Here is a 22,341-nt window from a genome sequence, read left to right as displayed (position 1 = left end):
AATTAAAAACCACCAATATTTTTTGAATAAAACCCGGGTTAAGTTGCAATAGAAGAATGATAACAATCATTGACCAAAATTTTTACCGTAGTATATTTTCGAGCTACAAAATTTATTTAGTATTTGAAAAATTTCATTGGTTTTTTTGAATAAATTTGGTAAATTTTATTTGAATATAGTTTATTAAATGTACATACGCTTCAATAAATTTTTGAATATTCATGTATTTTTTTAATATAAAAAGAAATTATTAAATAATATCATAAAAAAAATGAAGTTTGTTTTTGGTCTTGATAAAAAAAAAAAACGTGTTAAGAAAATAAAAAATGAAATCAATACAAATGTTTTTATATATTTTATATACAAAAAAAGTGTAATATTAAATACACACCTACTCGCATTTTCGATAAAAATCTAAAAAAAAAAAAAAACATTTTTGAAAAGTACAAGTTTTCACGTTTGCGCCTTATACTAAAACGAAAAATTGATCAAAAGCGTAACTCGAATAGAATAAGTCTTATATTTCTTTAATTTAACAAAATCTCAATGAACAAGTTTTAGTTTAACTTTAAGCTCGAAGATACTATACCTTTTAAGTAATCTATTTCTAACAATTTCTCAAATTTTTTTTTCTACACTATCAATATCATATAAAAAAAAAAAATTACATTTTCTCAAAATAATGAATAAAAAGTTGAGAAAAATCTTCACAATCGTTACCAAAACTAAATTTAAACCAATAGTTCAATAGTATACAGAAATGCATAGTAAATACTATTTTAGATAGTTCTCATCATTCACTGAAAATTATAAAAAATTGTAGAATTTTTTGATAATTAACTTTGCTAAATATTACTTTCAAATGATCAAAAAAATTCTTGTTCAAAATTCACCATACACTGAAAAAAAAAAAAATCAGTAGCCACTACTGATTATTTGTCGGTTTCTGCTACTGATTAATTTTCAGCAGCTGCTACCGATTATTTTTCGGCAGCTGCTACTGATTATTTTGGTACCAGACACCTAATTTTCGATAACAACTACTGATTTTTTTTCGGTAGTTGGTATCGATTCCAATTAGTAACAGCTACCGAAATAATAAGTAGCTGCTATCGAATAATCGGTAGCCGCTACCAAAATAATTGGTAGCTGTTACCGAAAATTAATCGGTAGCAGCTACCGAAAAATAATTGGTAGTAGCTACCGATTGCCAATTGGTAGCTGCTGTCGATTATTTTTTTCAGTGTATATCATAGTATACTTATCAAGCTTGTCTTACCTAGAATATAGAAAAATAATATTGTTACTAAATATGATCTATACAGCAAACTACACTTCATGATTGATATTAAACTTTATAGTATATTACGCACCTAGGGTAAAAAGTAGGGCATTTCAGAATGTCCTTTCTTCCCTAGGTGATGACTAAATTAATCAAAAATACTAGGATATGCCTAAATCTAAATTATCTCAATAGTGACACAATATCAATTTGACAATGTCAGAGATCGTTTTACTTTTATTTTATTGGTGAAAACTGATCATTGATTTGTCGAGATTAGATAGTAAACACAACCGGTTTTTAGTTACTTTTCGTAATAATGATCAAAAATTACAATAGCTTCTTACAGGAAACCATTATGTTGCAGATAATGTCCTTAAAACCCTGTCGACTACTCCAGGGTGATAATGGATACCATAACTCATATTGACAAATCAAATGATTTCAGTTATTTACGATATAAATAAAAGCATCAAAAACTAAAAACATCAAAATTGGTAATTAATGATATAGTAACAATAAAATATAGAATTATTTGAATTCATCAGCACAAGCTCACATAAGGTTATGAAAATCAACCCGCAAATTTTTGAGTAATGATACATTGTAAACAACAGAATATTCGAATTAGTGGAAAAATCGCATTTAAGGTTCCATCATTTGAAAGTTTTATAATATTTAGAAAAGTAATATTATTTTCTCTACACCAATTCAACCACAAAAGTTTACTTTAACCTAAAAATTATTTTACCGATAATCTAATTTTCTACGGAATTCTGCTATAACGATTTTACTCTCAATAAGGTTTTCTTAATTTCAAAAATTGTCTATTATCTACTTCTGTTATGTCTAGGCCTATTTTTGGCATACATTTGAAAATTTTCCAAAAAAAAAAAAAATACGTTTTAATTGGAAATTTGAGTTTAACAAGGATCTGAACCCAAGCAAATATCTGGCTAATGCTTATAATTTACCATTAAACAACAGTTTGCACTGTTCTAATTGTCATTATCGTGTTTATTGAGTCTTATTTAACAATATTGTTGACTCGATTCAGTTTATCTTACATTTTATAATGAAAGCTATTCTTTACCTATTTTTTGAGGTTAGAAAACTTTTCTTACGCCAAAAAATAATTTTTTCTGTGTAATGCCGTATTAACATCATTTTAATGACAATTAGAACATTAAAAACTGTCGGTAAATTTTGATTTATTAAAAATGCCATTTTTCAAAAATTGAATTTTAAATTAATGTTGATAAGATAAATATCTAAGCTTAGATTCTCTCTTCCTAACCAAGAAGCTAGCAACTAAACTCAGGTTAATCTGTGATCAACATTTATTATTAAGTGTTGCTTGAAAATTGACATTTATTTAAAATATAAACGCTAGCTTTTGTAAGAAATTCTTCCTATTACTGAAATCAAAATAATTTTATCAATTAAAACTTCCAGTTTTTTTTCATTAAATTACTGATTATATGGAAAAAAAAACTTCGTTTTTGAATTTTTACAACCCAAGATTTTTTTTTTACACAGAAAAAATAATTTTCTTGGCGCAATAAAAAATTTTCTAAGTCGAGAAAAAAATTCTTGAAAGAAATTTTTTTCGAGTCCTAAGAAAATTTTTTTTTCGATTCATAGTCGAAAATATTTCTTACGCCGAAAAATAATTTTTTTTGTGTATGATTCTTTGAAAATATTAAAAAATAATCATTATAACAGAAATAATTAACAATAACTATAAATAACAATACACGTTAAGATAATAGATTAAATAAATAAAAATAATCATGAAAATAAATTACTATTTATAAATCAATAATAAAATAAAAATAAAAGGTCAATAACGACTTAACACCATAGCGGTTAAAAAACTATAAAGTTCCCTATCGATATCTGCATGCTGAAAAAAAAATGAAATAATTCGAAAAATATTATATTTACTTAACTATAAAAAATATTGGTGTAAATAATGATCGAAAAATATTTGCAATCCTCCTCTTCCGTTTTACCCCTGACTCGCAAAAGAGCAAACAAACGTATCGTTTACCGAGCACACAATTTATTACAATTGAGCTCGCAACGGAATGTCACTTTTCCCCCCACTTCTCTACAATCGCTATACTGCGCATGCGTTCTGCGATGAGAGCCTAGTAGTGGGAGAAGCGATCGTTCCAGTGCGGGCTCAGCTGTAGGCGGAAATGCTAGACTATAACATAACCTAAAAATGAAAAACAAAAGTTCCTTAAATGTTGCTTTGGCACAGGACAAAAAAAGTTCAATGACATGAATTATTGGACGATGTTTTAACCGATAGAGAATGAGAGTGAGAAAAAAAGTAAAAATGGCTAGAAGATTAAGCAGAGAAAATAAAAAGAAAGTATGTGGGGTAATAGAGAGTGGATCTATGGACCCCTTAAAATCCCGGCGTGGAATGACGTTTCTTTGGCGAAGTGTGGTAGTTTCTTACCCGTCATTTATACTTTTAGCTTAATAAATTTAAGAGTTTAGAATAACCATAAGAATGTTATAAAAAGATGAATTATTAAAAACTTGACGATAAGTCTCAAGTAACACACAGTTCTGTGCCTGTAAATCAAACAATTAGGCGCGTAAACAAGGCATACACGTTCTCCTAAGACGAAAGTTAATATAAAATAAAGTCACAACACCGCATCATTAATAACAATAATGATATTAGTTATATTATTGATGTACTTATGGATATAAATTATTATAGCAGTATAATACGATAACATAGTTGATTGATCTGTTTAATATTGAATGTCTGTAGACAAGAGAGCGTTTGGAACTCTGTGCTATCCGCATCAAGCCCGCCCTAAAATCTTCATTAGCCCTTATTTCAAATGCTAATTATTCATTTTTAAATTCAACTAAATATCGAACTAATGAGTTTTACACTTCTTATAATAACTTTCTGATTACGTAAAAAAAAAAAAAAAAAAAAAAAAAAAAACAAAAAAATTAAATAACACAATTGAATAAATAATTGTAATAGCATAATATATATAAATATATATGTACAATATTAAGTTATTAACACAACGAATTTATCATATTTAAATTCAACCACAGATTCAAATGTATATACAGTGGTGTATTTACTGTCAAAAATATCAGTGCTGTGAACCAAATTTAGTTTGCTCGGCTATGCAACAGTTGGAAATTTTGTGTTAAACTTAACACACGAAGTGTTAAATTTAAATACATACTTAACTTAAACATTTATTTACGTACACAAATTTAAGGTTAGAATGATCAGTTTACGCGCAACGCATATGCGCAGAACCGCGCTTTACGTTTGCGCATGTACAGGAGTGACAGAGTGGGAGAACACTTCCCTGCTGTCGAAGGAGAAATGGAGGGAAGTCACAGTTACAGAACAAAAAAGTTATAGAGATTCTACTGTACAAAAAAAAAGCGCGCGAAAAGCACGAGCGTCTTTATTCAAATAAAACACTTTTTATTTTATTTTGTGTTAAGTTCTACTTAACACAGTAAATTTGAGTTAAATGTGCCCTTAACCATGTTAATTAACACAAAAAAATTTAACTTTTAATATCCGACTTCACAAAATTTCCAACTGGATATTTGATAGATCATAATTGAGCAAATTAAACCCGCGTAAATTTTAAAAAACACTAATGTCTGAAACTGGTTTTTAGTTTCTAAATTGTCCGCTGCATATATTAGCCATTACAGTTATTTACAGCAATTGTTAGAGTAGTTAAATGTGGGGTAGCGGCAAAAAAAAATTAAAAAATAAAGTATTACTTTTCCAAACCCTCTGTCAACGAATAGTTTTTATGAAAGTGAATTACCGGAGTTTAATAATTAATTTGCGGGAATATTAATATATAATACTAAAAATAATAAAAATGCATCGATTGTATCTTCCCCGGTATTCACACTGCATTGTTAAGTTTATATTTATAGCTAACAAATTTTGTTTAAAATGCGTTTATATAATGTTTTTAAGACCGGTTGTAATAGTCGATAGTTAATGTTATCCTCAAGTTTTAGTTACAAGACACTTGATAATTAAATATTCATTTTTAATTTTATGGCTTTTGATAATGATGCATAATTGTAATAATAAATTATCACAACTGTGCATCCAATTGTTAATAGTTGTGTATTTATCATTGTCAGAGGGTAAAAAGTATAAAAAATGTAGGGAGAGATAAAGTAGATACTAATTGAATTTTAAGCACCCCAAATTTAAAAAATATTGGAAAATTATTTTTTCTTTGTTTTTTTTTTCTTCTATCACAGCTTTTTCTAAATGTGCATAGAAATAGTACTTATCGATACAAAAATATTTACTCATACAACTGACACTCTTCTGCAGTATTTTTAAATTTTCTATTTGAACTTGAGCAACATTTTTATTACATATCAATTTAAATACAGTAAAATCTCCGCAATGTTACCCTAAATTTAACAATATTCTCTTCCTAATATCAACAATTCCTTCTCCCACTACGTTTTTTGCGACCAATCAAAAAACAGCTCAGTGGCGGGAAATTCAAATCTTCCGAAATGCACCAATAACATAAAATCAAATTCTAACCTAAAACTGTCCCTTTTACACTGCGCATCTTACTGCGCAGACCTGCGCACATGACACAGGTACTGGTGGGGACAGAATTTGTTAACATTACGGAGATTTTACTTTCATACTAATGAATTGTCATCGGATTACTTTTTATAAATTTCAAATTTTTATAGATCTCCACAATTTTTTTACAGTACAGCCTTATAACTTTCAAAGGCATAACACAAATATTTCGATAACCGGTTTTAAATTTCAAAATTTATCCGTATTAACCACACAGGGATTTAAATAACTGTTGATATTTAATAGTAATGACTAAAATCTGATAAAATCAAGTTCAAAAATCTTAAATATACTTAACCCTAATAATAAGTATTATTTCCTCTGGGCAAGTATACGCGAGCGCTGATCGGGCTCTCAATTTTGAAATAGCCATTTCGACTAAAAACGAAAAATGTGGAACTGACCCCCAAAACCCGACGCAATAGAAGAAGGCAACCGGATCAAAAACCGTCATAAAAAATAACAGTTTCTTGCGTGGGATCTGGCTGCGATTGTTGTTAAATAATAAGAGTCTTGAGCTATGTAAGATGATACAATTAACAAGAATACTATTACTTATATTAATACTAATAATTATAAACATAATAGTAGTAGCAGTAGTAATAATAAAATTAATGATAATAATAATTACAATAAATAAAACAATATTAATAACGATAATATTAATAATAATATTTAAAATAATATTATAAATTTTCAGTGTAATACATTTTTGTGAGAGCTCCGAAAAATCCTTTTGACCTATCTTTACCTATATAATCCTGTTGATACTCGGAGTTTTTGAATTCCGTGGTATAAAGTATTTTATATTTATTAAATAAACGCATAAGACTCTTTGTATTTACGAGTGCATAATGCTCGTTGATGCCGATGGCAATCGCAGTGGTTATTTTATTAGTAACCGATCAAACAGATCCCGTGCCCAATCTCACTCACAGCACACACTGGGCCGACTCGTCCGATAGAATGTGCCTTCAGTGTTGATTTTATACGAAAAAAATAAAAAAAAAAAAAAAATATAAAAAAAAAAATATAAAAAAAACTAAAATTATTCAAAGGGGCCCGACATAGACCGAATGCCCACCCAAAGCCTGATTGGTGCTCGCTCACTGCCCCGTTATTCCACTGTCATATATTTTTCTCACCAGAACATGCAACCGTGAAATTGTCCAGTACAAATTGCACGTGAATGTTTGCGCAGAAAAATGAATTTTCTTTTTTTTTTTTTTTTTCACGACACGTCCTTTTGATTTAAAAAAAAAATCCTCAACAAAAGGCATTTATTTAGCAAGGAGTTCAGAACGCTGCATACACGTAATTGATCAAATGCAATTTTATTGCAATAGATATATTTACATAATATTATATGTGTACTATGGTCTCTCCCACTTTCCAATCAGAAAAATTCGTCATTTCGATCGGGCGTTGGATCGATCTGGACTTAAACTCATCTTAATACATTTATTGAAGGACTTTAATATGGAGATCGACTTCGACGATCGTTATGACGTATTGTATCTGTTATTTTAAAAGCGTAGACCCAAACCGCATAACTATAATGAGAAGCTACGTTTTAGCTAACTTACTAACTACAATTAACATTATTAATTATTAATCAATAAAACAAGCAGTAAACACTATAAACCATAATTGCCCAATAATCATTGAATTGTGTGTCGACAACTACATACTACTACCTACCTATATCGAAGTAATAGCCGTATGTAAAAGAAAAAAAGTAATTATATTCTACCAGTTGTATCCAAGCCAATTGATTCTATAAGCAAGCAATTTATTACAGAATTGACATAAGATTAATTATTCCCTTATCCCTTAAAACCAGAAATGTTGATACCGAGAGATCGATTAAAAAGAGCGAGCGATAAAAGTGAGTAAGAATAACATATTTAAACCTTTTTAAAATTTTTAATTAATCGACAAACCAAACGCCAAAGAAATAAAAATAAACAAATAATTATCAATCAACCAGATACTGAAACGTATAAATAAAATAGTTACTTAGGCAGATTGTAAAACTCCGTTCACGTTATACGCACATATGTGGGGAGACCATGTAACTTTAGCTCCACCGCTCATTCTAGGCCAGGGGTGATAAGATTATTGTTCAAGCAAGCGAGTCAACTAATATATCACTCTATTTGAGCATTAATTTAATCCATAAAGCTGAAACTAGCGGCTGGAATAAGTAGCGGCCACGCAATAAAATTTCTGGCCGCTACTTATTACGCCCGCTGGCTTCAGCTTCATATTTAATCCTTGCTTGATCAATCATTCGAATTACACTCAGCCATTGTACCCTTCCCTTATCAGTAAAAAAAAAAAAAAAAAAATTCTTTGTAAACTTATACAATTTTTACCTGATCCTGTATCCTATCTATCGAAATGAAACTCATTACCGGGTTCTTTTTCTTTAATAAAATCCTGATTCCCTACGTGTTATATTATTCGTTATTTTCGATATATTATATAGTGCTAATAATACTTAATGATAATGATATGACGATGATAAGAATTTTTATCGAAGGAGACGTTTGGTCACACATATTACAACACGCCATTTTTCCTAATAAATATCGTGTATAAACACAAATATATTTACATTATTACACATGAACAAAAACCATACATGTACACACACATTCATGATCAACATGAGAGCAACAACAAGATTAAAAATACAAATTGAAAAACACGAAAGCCATTTCGCCGTCGTGTAATGCAATGAACGTTCACACTCTCACACATGTACACAAGTTGTACGAGAAAATAAAATATTAAAAACAGGAAAATAATAATTTATAAAAACAAAACTAGTTGCCGTGTTTAAGAACACCAGACCTACCCGCGGGTCCGCTTCGATTTTAAGCTCTGCGAAGCCGAGGCGCGTTCGAGCACACGCCAAAGACTGACTCCGAATCACATCCGGAATTTTAAAACTGCATTATGATTATTCTCAGAGAAAAAATATGAAAAATGAAAAAAAAAAAAAAAAAAAAAAATTGTTAAGAGAGAATTAGTCATAATGATAAAAAAACCCGGAGTACATACGGTGTCATAAAGATGCTTTGTCGCACGCTCGCGTGATAACGGCTTTTCTGGCTGAGGCAGTTCGGTGCCTCATGGTTGAATATTTTTTGTACAGGATAACAATTCATAAACAAATATAAAATCTTGAGTTACAGAGCAGCACTATACATATAACACAGATGATGTATATATTTTTACGTTACAGAAATATGCCTGCTCGTTTTCAACGACAGGCGCAATAAGACTGGTTCTCATTTCCCAAGACAATGCGTACATACATGTCCTTTTTAAGCATACTTATAATATAAAAAGTTAATGATATTTGTATACGGTTTATTGAAAAACTAAATAATAATAAAATAAAATAATTTAATTTTAAACAAATGCCATTGTTTAAGGGGGTGCCTGTTCACAACACCAATGTAGAATTCAAATTGCGCGCCAAATCTCCACATTCGTTTTAAAAAATCATTCCATTACAGGATATTCATTTGAATTTTGAAATATATTACGAATGGGCTGATTGGCGTTTGTTATTTAAATTATTTAATTACCGATACATTTTATAAACCGATTAAATTAACATCCTGAGTTACTAATTCGATCGTTATGTATAAAAAGTATAATAAAAAACCTAATTCGATGAATAAAATTGATAACACGGTGATTAATAATCGAGACGAGATCAGTGAGATATATCTACTGATAATCTACCGTGTTGTTTGCGGGCATCCTGTGGCAGAAGCATAACGCGGGTAGGAGTCTCCAAACTTCCTATCGAGTTCGAGGTAGTAAATCGAATCGTAGGAATGTCTGAACTATTTAAAATATTTAAATCAGTACCCTCTGGTCGTGAATTCATTTCATTTACTGATTAATATCATTAGATATATATTTTATCGTTTATTTTTACCAAATCAACCATTCTCATGTTTTTTTTTTTTTTTGGAGGGCAACAAAAGGCCTAAAAATGTAAAGAAAAAAAATAAGTAATTAAAGAACAATATAATGAGATGGTTCGATTACATCATTTACATTTTAACAAAAAAAAAAAAGAAAAAGTAAAAAAAAAGATGTTGGAATCTAAATTTTGAATTTTTTTTTATTTAGTGATATTAATCAGTAACAAAATTAAGGATCACGTCAACGAGGACACAATATGACACAATTTTGAGTTACAGTGCAAGCGAACATCTGTAGAGCCATATACATATAGTAATGTTGTTGTATCTTAGACAATAGAGATGAAGCTGAAGCTAGCAGCCGTAATAAGTAGCGGCCATAATTTATTGCGTGGCCGCTACCACAATTTTTTGCCTGGCAGCTACTTATTGTGGCCGCTAGTGCAATTTTTTGCGCGGCTGCTACTTATTGTGGCCGCTAGCACAGGTTTACATGGCTGCTATTTATTACGGTCGCTAGCGCAATCTTTTGCGTGGCCGCTACTTACTATGGCCGCTAGCTTCAGTTTCATGACAATAGAGAATAGTGAGTGTACATTTTCATAACGATTGGAGATTTTTACTGTTTTGAGGTTCATAGCGCGTAAACAAGGGCAAATTTGTAGCCACAAAATAAAAAAATAAATAATAAGGAAGGAAAAAATATCAAGCTACACTCAACAAAAATATCTTACACATTTACACACACGGAAATGGTAAGAAACAATGGGAGAATGGAAAAAAAAAAGTAAAATAAAACTAGACTAAAAAAGTATAAAGTTAAAAAAAAAAAAAATGACGAGTCGAGGAGAATGTGAACTGAGCCTATGTAGCAATCGATCGATATGTCAGATGTGGTCACCGGAGGCCCCGTCCAAAACGGGTGCAAGTAACTTTAGATGTATAAAATTAAAATATTATCTTGTCATTTAGGATGTTCTAAAAAATTATTGTAAAAAAAATGGATTTATTATACAAAAGAACAAAAACTTTTATGGACAGAGGGTGTATGTGTGAAATAAAAAAAAATTAATAAGAATGTTTATTTAAACATGTAAGAATAATGAATGTGAGTGTAAGATATTAAATGAACATACGAAGCTGCCAAAAAAAAAAAAAAAAATAAAAAATTTATTGTAAATTTTAAAAAGTGATTTGGTCGCCCGGTGATCTCGTCTTAATTTCGATCATATTTTAAAGTCCTAACGGTGCAGGATCGTGAATAAATTTTCGGACAAATCGAAAAATTATAAATAAGTCTTTAGAAATTTTAAAAATAAATGCAGTCGTGCGAAAAAAAAAAATAATAATGCTAATTCACTGTCAATCAAACGATCTAGCGCTCATGGTAATTTTGTTAGTAGTATATATATACATGTATATATATACGCTCGTCTAGATTTCGGCCAACGTGAAGCATATAAATAAAAACATTTTCGGGTTTTTATATATTTTTGGCAACGATATCTCATTACTATTTAAGAATTAAGTAAAAAAAAAAAAAAAAAAAAAAATGGGGGAAAAAAGTTTAAGGAGAATAAAATAACATACAAATGTGAGATAGAAGAAATTATATAATATAATGTCGGCGTAAAAATTTTGACCAGTTGTAAGAATTGATAAAAAAAAAAAAAAAGAAAGGATGGTAACGCTATTCAATTATTCGTATCAAAAATGGGGTGTAGAGCCTTGAGACAATTAAGTGGGAGAAGTACTAGAGTGTGAATCCAAAGTATATAATAATTGAGTGTAAGACTAAAAAGGCAAGCAAAAGTAAAAAGCCGAACACTAAAAAATAAAAAAAAAAAAAATTAATAATATTGTTATCTATGGCTACAAGTACAAATTATTCCGATTACTGCGCATAGGTGTATTGATGTGTGGACAAAATTTGGTTGGCCGATAACCGTTTTTGGAACCATCATACTGCGTATCAAAGTATGTAAAATTTATAAAATAAACGTTAGCGTACTATGATATTATGTAATCTAATAATGTAATATTATAATGACGAGTCTAAATGATGAAGTTAATCTGAGGTTTAAGGGCGTTAGAGAGCACGTGAATAAAAAGATGACAAAAAGAAATAAATTATTGTGCATACAAGCGACAAAAAGAATTGCATATTTATAATTAAAAATTATGTACTATGATTATTGTAATTGTGATCGGCATCATGGTCATTATCACTATCGCCACATTGTCATCTTGATCGCTACGAATATTTATTATTATCATTATTATTGTCACTATTTTGTCATTGTATCTTTATAATTATTAAGACGATGATTATTATTGAAATTGTATGTGAAAATTATAAAAGAACATATAAGTTGTACACAATTTTCAACACACATATTCTATAAATATGTTAGGGCCACTAAAGACGAATTATAAAAATAAAAATAAAAAAGTAAAAGGTGGAGTTACTATGGGTGACAAAAAGAGATAAACTTTAGGACAAAAAATAAAAGTTAAAAAAAAAAAAAAAAAAAAAGAAAATGATGAAATTTACACGCTAAATTTTTTTTGCGTGGAGACGACGGCCTACGGTATATGACAAATGTTGTGTATAAAGATGAATAATAATTTTAAAAAAAAAATTTTAGTCGTTCCTGGCAGCTCGATCTTGGGCAAAATAAAATTTAAATTAAGAAATTTAGCAAGATTAAGCAAATTTTTCGGAACGAACAAATAAATAAATAAATAATACCCTGACTCGGCCTTGACGTCGGCGGACTTTCCACGCCTCGCTAAATTCTATTTTTGTAAGCATATTTCTATAAAGGTATACTAACGATATGTCAAAATTTATTATTCTTAGTGTGGTGAAAATGAAAATTAAACGTTTAGATTTCGTTAGTATAGTGTAAAAAATTTACGATGTCTAGGTCCTATTCGTATACTTGATGGACGAAACGATAAAAAAATAAAAAAATTATATGTCGAAGGCGGTAGGTTGTAAAATTGTACATAAATTGCAAGAGGAGACGTGGAGAGTTGTACGATTAATGGGTCGCTAAGGGCTTATGTAAAAAATAACTCTTGAGAAATTTTAATTATCTAAATTAAACGATATAAATTATTTTAAAATAATGTCATCGTACGGTCGTTGCCTACTTCGCAAACGTTCTACGTCACACCGCCGAAAATGTATTACCGTTTTGTAAGGCACGAACATCTGCCGTTACCAATCTCTCATACTATTGCATTTGTTTAATAATGCGACTAGAAAAGTAGCTAAGTAAAAAAAAAGATATTTAATTCTATCTTTATTTGATAAAGTTAAGAGAGCATAAATAACGGCAGTTGCTTCGTCCATAATTATTTAAAATGCTGTTTTTTTTATTATTTATTTTGTTAAAAATTTCACGTTCCTATTAACATTGTTTTAAGTAAGCTTATTTTAAATTATTTTACTGCATTACGAAAACTAAAATAATGATTAATTTTGAGGAAAGTGGTTTATGACAAAGGCAACAGAAATGATAAAAATAAAATATGAAAATTGTTTAATATTTGGAAATGATTTTGTTTGAATTTGCAATGTCTATGCGTCAGTTTGTGCCCGATTTTTAAAACCTCGGTGCATACTAGCGCATAAAAATAGACCACTCTACGATACACGGACTGCTACATCAAGTATGTAAGACGAATTTGTGAGAACGAACGAGAGCGAGAATGCGAGAATAAAAGAAATATTTAACAAAAAAACACAAGAGTATTACGGACAGCCGTTCACATACCCCCGCAAAACATAAAACACTCACGAAGATGATCACTTAAATGTGAGACACATCACAATATTATAAATATTAATGTATATATATATACATATATATATTAACATATATATGTGTCTATATATATATATGTACATATACATATACGACTCCATAGATGATGGCGCGGCACACTCACATAGTGTCTCTCGGATTGTTCCACAAAACTTTTCATTCGAGTTTGCTTCAAGAAACCTTCTGTTTTCTAATGTATGACGTGTTGTTGTCGATATATAAAATAAACTTAATAAAAAAATATATCTACCGTATGCAAACATATTTTGTCCTATCAATAAAACCATCCTATTCATTAATCATTTTTTATTCTTCCTAATTGAATCGTTTATTTGAGAAACCCCATAAGTCAAGAAAACAAAATTTTTCAGGAAACAAAAAACTTGCCATTGAAATAATAAATAAATAATTGAAGAGAATAATGTTTGCGTGTGAAAAATATTAAAACAAGAAAAATTCCATTTTTTAATTGAAACTACTTAAAGTTGATTGACTTATGGGGTTTCTCAATAATACAATTTTTGTCACCCCGTTGTTTTTTTTTAAACACTGATTTGATGGATATTTTTATTAATTTCTATGGGAGAACATCCAAAAAACCTAATTTCGAAAAAACATGACTTATGGGGTTTCTCAAATAAACGATTCAATTCCCTTCCATAACAATCTACTTTTTCACAACTAAAACTTATCATTGTTTATAACCTGTCAAAATCTAAGGCCTATTGGCCAAATTTAAAAATAGTAGATTACACACCAAGAAAAGAAAGTAGGAAATTTTATGAAGGTAAGTCTCTTTGCGCAGCATAAAGTCATAACTCCTTATGGCTATCTAAAATAGAATAGTTTTATACATTAGTATACATTGTTTCTATTAAATTCTCCAAACATAGAATTCTATATTGCACGCAGAATAAAATCTTTTTGAAACCAATTAGTCAATTTGTGTTCTTTTTCAAAATACATGTTTTCAAAAAATTGATTAGTGTAACGAAGCTAACTGGAGATTCTTTTTACGGGGGCGGTTTCCTCACCTATTTCAGTTAATGCATGAACCCAGACACTAGGTGAAGTGGAATTGAAAAAGCTCACCAGTGGTACCAATTCCTTGTACAGGCAAACAATGTCTCTCCATTTATGATCATTCGTATTTTGAATAAACTATTGCCCACTTGTTCGGTCTTTGAATGATATGCTACGCTCTGATTATTCAAGCCAAATCAAAGTTATAATCAGCTCGGGTGTCTTCAAAAGAATGACATCTATCTTGATGTAGCTGTGCTGGAAACGACCCTGCTGAAGACGAAATGTTCATAATTGCGTACAACATCAACGTATTCGAGTATAAAACTTATTTGAGACTTTAATTTCATTATTTCTGCAGCATACTTCAATAAAAAGGTCTTCTAATTTTCAAAAATTGTGCATGAATATAATATTTTGAAATATATAAACTACATAGTTCTGTAAATAATGTAAAATAATTTTCAATAAAAATACTTCATTTTTAAAATTCAAATTGTTTGGCAAACTTTTTTTAACCGTATTTGTATATACTGGACAATACAAAGGAACAAAGTTTCTCAGGTATGTTTGAATGATTTCGCCCTTAGACAAAGTATCAATTACAAAAGGTTGTGAAACCAATGAGTATCATAAACACCTGCACGAAAACTAAAACAGTATACATGAATCAGAAGACTCGGGATTAGCATTACTTATTGTTCTTGTAAGATATTCACGATCTAGCAATAAGGAGTAAAATTACAAGTAAAACAAGTTGATACAAAAAAAAAAAAAGTCTTGAAAATGTTTACATCATATTGAAGAACAAAAGTTGCTTTTCAAATGGACAGCAAGTGAGTGTCAACTGCGCATGCCTTTATTGAATTCCTCTTGCGGCAAGATACTGAAGTAAAGGCAACTTGCTATCAACTTGGTTACCAGAGTAGGAAGGTAAGGAAGTAAACAATAACAACAGTTGAAATCAACCTTTTCTGAGAAAATTTAAGACAGCTTTTCATCAACTTATGGAAGTGCCAATTTTTGCGACCAATTTGCCGACAATGGCGTCTAGCTTATTGCCAGCTGGACTCAGGGTAAAAACCCCTAAACCCGATCAGTACCATTGGTCGCATAAGGCCGTGTATTGATCGAGTAATGGTACATCACAATTTTTAGTGAACGACTATGGGCACAAAAAGTTGATAGGCACTTCCTAAGAAAGTTGGTGGTCAACGCTAACTTCAGAGGGGTCTTTCTCAGAAAGTTGGCAGTAACCTGTAGCCAAAAGTTGCAAAAGCTAGCGTTGTCGACAACTTGTTGTCAAATTGGTCGCAAACTAATGAATGCCAACTTTATGACAAACAACTCGTGCTATTAGGGCTAATTTTTAGCTCTGTTATTCAATAGTAGTAGATTAGCGGAAATGAAGTGCAAAATGCAGGTAACATTGACGTCAATTTGAGTCAGTTATCACCTGGAAATTCTGTCCTACCGTCAACAACACACTGCTTACCACATTTGTAGAATTCAGCTGCTAGATGACGTTACTTGTTTTTTATTATAGAAGATTGTACAACACGCAAATGTTATAATTAATTCAATAAAATTGATTTAAAAGTCCTTATAACTCTTTATCCATCATTTAAAACAAACCGATGACTATATTTATAAAAACTCACTATTAAGTTATTTTATAATAACTGAGTTTTGAACTGATCAAGACATTTTGAGCTTCTTTATGGAGAGAAAATTATGGTAATTCTTCCTGGAACGTTTATAAAATATTAACCCTTAATATTATGGTGATTATGGTAATATATACTTGGAATAATCAAAGTCATACCTCCGTCATTGAAGTAGTAAGTGCCAAACCATGATTACTAAGCCACTCTAGTTCATAAAGACCACATCTGCAAACCCTTCCAGCAATGATAAATCCGACAATTAGGTCGAAGCGCAGAAGTGCATCGTAAAGGATGATTCAGATTTCAGGTCCTAAAACTGACCCCTAGGTTACTCTATTCAACTCTTTCATACACTGTTAGTCTCATAACCAGTAACTAATTACGTAAGACCATCAATGATGCGAATGAGATACTAAGGTAGTCTGGAATCCAAATATCTGCTGTCCCCCAGGAGTCACACAATTCAGTCTAGACACTGAGTGACATTGTTCTAAGATAAGAACAATGTCTGCTCTGTAGTCACAATACCATGCGAACAAGTACTGTTCTGGTTGCAAACTCACCTGTAGAACCTTAGCCATTCTTCCGATGTGTTTCACAATGATCAGCACATTGTCTGAACTGGTCATATGATCCGAGAAGCACCCATCCTTAACCATTGCACAGAGATAACAGCGTGGAAGTTTAGTTCAGGTCGACCTGCCTCTTTGTGGGGAGATGTGACGCCAGCAGCAACTACTTCGGTCCGCCTTACATTAGCCAGCCTAGCCTGGTAGCGTCAGAATAATATTCGATTCACACAACCCTAAACAATAGATATTATATGTTTAGTCTTGCCAGAGGGTAAGTTGCCGTCGGTATTTTCTCCACTATTAGAAAACAAGTCTAATATCATGCCATTGTAACACATTAATATTACAAACCGGAAATTCCCGACAATTCCCGACGGCGGGTTACTTTCGGGGAAGACTTTACATTCAATTTAATTTATTTTTAAACAAAGTTTTGGCTCCGTGTTTAACCTCCATTAGTTTAATTCTCACTTTATATTTGTAGCATTAAGTTGAATCAAATTTACATCTGGGCATAGAGCTTTAATTAATAAATAATGAAATGTAATTTTTATCATTTTTAGTTGAAGATTCCGACGCTCGGCAGCGTTGCTAATTTTGAAAAGGAGTGGGAGCAACTTTAGGATGTCCTTGAAAAATAACATAAATATTCTGCGAACGTTTCTAACACAAATTATGTTGATTGTAACACAATAATTTTTACTGTATACAAATATTAAAAAAATGACAGTAATTTAAAAAAAATAATTGAAAAATTTACAAACGAAAAAAATTTATGAGTAAAAAAATCTAAAAACTTGAATTATCCTTTCAGAAGGTATTAAAAAACACCGTGCGTTCAGCAAAATGAAGAATGATCGGTTTCACAGGTTCGATGATTTAGTATGGAATGTAATATATATAAGTATATACATATATACGTCGACACGCAAGCATGTATACATTAAATTGCCGCAATTTTGGGCATGGGAACCTTAAAAAGAGAAAGATAAAATTGCTACATTGTATCATGAAAGGTCGGTGAAGGTTTCTACCACTGGACAGATCATACACCAAGTTTTATATGTATTGGATAATAACGAGGTATTACTTCTCACACACCTGTGCTTGTAACCAAAGAGACCAAAGAAATTATATATAAATTAAAAATACAGAAAGGATTGGCTGAACGTGATATCATGCATAAGAATAAAGGAAACGAGTTTCTTTTTCATAAAAATTGAAAAAAAAAATTCAGATAATTTCTTTGGCTACAATAATAAAAAAATGAAAGATTGAATTATTTAGAGGAACAAAATATAATAGGAAAATGTATCAGTATTCGAAGCGGAATATCGGGGTTTAAACAAGAATTTTTGAGATTGACGGGTTGGAAACCAGTAGCACAGTTATAAGTTTGGTTTAAAATTTGAAATGCAACAAAAAATTTATGATCCAGTTGGCTTTTCAAGTTCAGAAAGAAGACAAACCATTAATAATTTTTAGTAACAAGTATATGAATCGTTTATTTGAAAAACCCATAAGTCATGTTTTTTTGAAATTGACTTTTTGCATTTTTGGGTTCTTTGGATGTTTCCCCATAGAAATTAATAAAAATATCCATCAAATCAGTGTTTAAAAAAAAATTAACGCGCTGACAGACATTGTTTTATTGAGAAACCCCATAAGTCAATCAACTTTAAATAATTTTTTGAAGTAGTTTCAATTAAAAAATTCTCTTCAATTATTTATTTACTTTTTTGGTGGCAAGTTTTGTCCAGAAAAATGTTTTTTGTGTTTCCTGAAAAATTTTGTTTTCTTGACTTATGGGGTTTCTCAAATAAACGATTCACTTGATCAGGGTCATTTAGTTTTAGAGTTTCAAAAATCCATTGATAATAGTGTGTTGCCCATAAGTTTTTCATACAATATATACTCAACTAAGAATCGATTTTTCGTCGAAATTCCTAGTCTCTGCAAATGATTAATGTTAAGAATCTTATATTACTTTATTTCGCATAATAATGCGCCAATATCACTGTGAAGCTTTAATATACATAAACTAATTAATTAAGTTTATTTCGAACCCCAAGAAAACGGTGATATACATAAATACATGTATTTTTTTTTGTTTTGCGTTCAATATCTTTGTAGTTTTTCCATATACCAATGCCTTTGTTTAGTTGTTTATTATTTTCATGACCGTAACGATGTAACTGGCGTTTTCACCGTACAACCTATAAAAAAGTTTTATACTTATTGCTATAGAGAATAAACTACTAGAAATAACCTACCCGATTCCCCTTTGTATATCGTATACTCTGAACTACCTATATATTATAAAGCTTAGCTATATATATATATATATATATATATATATATATATATATATATATATATAATATAAAAACAGTATGGAACTTCAAAATAAAATTCATTGACGCCGATATAAAAAAAAAAAAACACAAATAGAAAAAAAAATTTGAAAAAATTAATAATTTAAAAACCGATGATTGTCGGAAATACTCAAAAAGTAACAAATAGTTTTTTTTTCAACATTAATTATAAATTAATACGTAATAGTACATTACACACCTAGGGAGGAAAGTAAATCATTTTATCATGCCTGAATAATTATATTGTGATACAACACGTGGATTAGGACGTCTTTCCTTCGATATAGGCCGGTATTACTATGACACCATAGAATTAAAATTTAAAAACAAAAATGATTTCTGGGCGTAAAGTGTAGACTATTCATCACAACTGAATTTTACACGGAAAAACCAGAATATTAAAAATTAATAATAGTAAAAAGTGGAACCTGTTATCAATAATTAGTACTATTATGTGCTTAATACAAAGTAGTTTACTAATTTTTGTAGATTCCTAAAAACTACTATCAATTATTTCAAAAACTAAAATATTACTTTTAGGTATAATACGTGACTTATTAGTGAAAGTTTATTAATTTATGACATAATCTATCAAAAAGTAATGATTCAAATTAAGAATTGCTATCTTAGATTACTGATTTTTCCGGCCGGAAATTTCAAAAGTTACAAACTTTTATTTTATAAATTCGATATCACTGATCAATTTTTAGCTTAAAATATCTTTTATTCATCATTATAAATTAATTTACAATATACATAAATCGAATAAGTGATAAATAATAAAATGAAAAATTAGTATACTAGATACTGATTTTGTTGCTCATAAAAATACCCAAAATTTTCAACTCTTATTTTATAAATTCTATTCCATTGACTAATAATTAATATGAAATGTTATTTATTCGTTATTATAAATTAATTTATTATATACATATATCGAATAAGTGGTAAATAATAAAATGAAAAATTCGTATACTAGATCTTTATATATTAATATGTACGTTTACTAATTTTTCGGTTCTTCATTTTTAAAATTTTTCTGTTTATTTGAATAGTAATAACTAGATAGCAATTTATCAATTCTTTTTCATATTAATTTTAATATACGAAATTACAAATTTTGCTCTTCTGTGCATCAAATTTTAATATAAATAATAACCATTTTGTAATATATATAGTGATCCTGTTTTGATATTAGTATCGAATATACAAACTTTAAGTCAAAAATAAACTACGATTAAAATTTTGAACATCATTTTTTTCCGTATATTTGGAATGATAAAAAACATTCGGGAGAGTTAGATTACGAGAATCATAGAATAGAACAAGTGAAGTAACTAGTTGTAGGCAAATTATACCCCGCTTTTCATTCCGTACAGGGGTAAATAGAATTATCTTAAAATTGACAATTTGATTGCATAAATTAATAAGTAAAATATTGCATTAATAAATTTTGAAAAGATTTATATGATAAGATAACTCGTTATTACGTTATACATGATTCGTAATTTTTGCATAACTTAATCACCTGCGAGGTAGTACGTAATAAAGTGCTAATTTTCGATTTAGACTGTACACTAACAGGCAAATTGTAGCTACAATGTTGCACAAACCTGTACAGCCTGTGACAAGAACTCAAGAAAATATCGAATTGCGAGACCTTCACTTACTCGAGTAAAGTTGTCAATCTCGTCTCATAAATATTATTGAGAAAAAACGTGTCTTATCAACTCGGCATTGTAATGAAAAAAAGTAACAAAATCTTGCCTTATTTTTATATAAATAATATTTGTCGTAATTTCAATGTAAGCTGTCAAGTATCTATCACTGCAATGCAGCTGCAAAACTTTATTATAATTCAATTCTATATCGTCATATAAATTGACAAGAATTGACGCCTATAAAGCTTCGCATTCTTCATTTTCTGATTTTTGAGGTTAAGTATCAGGCATTTTTTCTCAGCTAATTTTAAACCCGGTGTTCACTAATACCTGGGCCTTATCAGCAGTTTTTTGGCTGAAAAAAAAAAAAAAATTTCTATTAAACTTAAACACAAAATTTAAATAATGATGAATAAGGATTTAATAGAGTCTAAATATGGAGCATGGTAAACAAACTTTTACAAACCATAAACAATAACTATTTAATTAACATTAGTTTAAATTTCGACATTAATTCATAACAGATCGTATTATTCAACCCGGGTTTTTTGAAATTTTTATTATGATATTTCTTCCTCCGCTTGTACGCTTAGTAAAATATACACCACCAAAACAAAAATATACATATTATAAACTGTATATGCTTTAAGATATTTATTTCAACATAACAAGCTTATCAACTGGCTGGCTGTTTAGTCTTCGACTGCCTTTTTCATCATAAAACAATCTGTGGAAAAAAAACAAACCTTGTACTTGCAATGTACTTAATATTTATTCCCAAAATAAATACACTGAAACAAACCTTAACACTTGAAAATTAACTGATGTGAGATGACTTGCAAAAATTTTACTTAATTGCTTTAATTACTTGTAAATTATTTATCTGCATAGTCAGAGATGATCAAGTCAACTTTACAATGACTCCCATGAAGCTTCGACTTTTGGGCTTCGACCTGAATGATATAATATTTAGAACAGTAGGGCTCGTTATATCTACTAATCGACTGTAGTGTTGACAGCCACTCTTAACCTACACTTAATACGATTACTGCTCAAGTGGTCACTTGAACCATTTAGCGAGACAAACTTTGTTACATTTGGTGTAAAATATTTACTAGTGTGTATAGTCGAGATATCCCGCATGAAAATATCATATATGGTAAACATATATTCAAAAGTATATCTTACAGATATAAATATATGTGACAATACATGAAATCTTATATAGAAATATATATAAATTTTGGTCGATTTTATTATATTTTTATATATTTTTTCTCTTATATGATTTCATATATTTTCGTATAACTTCAATATATTATTTATATAT

General features: G+C 29.7%; 1 long non-coding RNA gene across 1 annotated transcript; it reads right to left on the bottom strand.

Annotated features, from left to right (window-relative positions):
- Positions 1 to 20,381: 20,381 nt before the first annotated feature.
- Positions 20,382 to 22,046, bottom strand: LOC103576223 (uncharacterized). The gene is made up of 3 exons (XR_549353.2): positions 21,814 to 22,046; positions 21,478 to 21,738; positions 20,382 to 21,366 (listed from the first exon to the last, which is right to left on the bottom strand). It is a non-coding gene; the product is annotated as an uncharacterized LOC103576223 (long non-coding RNA).
- Positions 22,047 to 22,341: the final 295 nt, after the last annotated feature.

The sequence above is a fragment of the Microplitis demolitor genome, chromosome 8 (assembly GCF_026212275.2).
Source record: "Microplitis demolitor isolate Queensland-Clemson2020A chromosome 8, iyMicDemo2.1a, whole genome shotgun sequence".
NCBI lineage: Eukaryota > Metazoa > Arthropoda > Insecta > Hymenoptera > Braconidae > Microplitis > Microplitis demolitor.
This window is presented reverse-complemented; position numbering and strand designations above follow the sequence as displayed.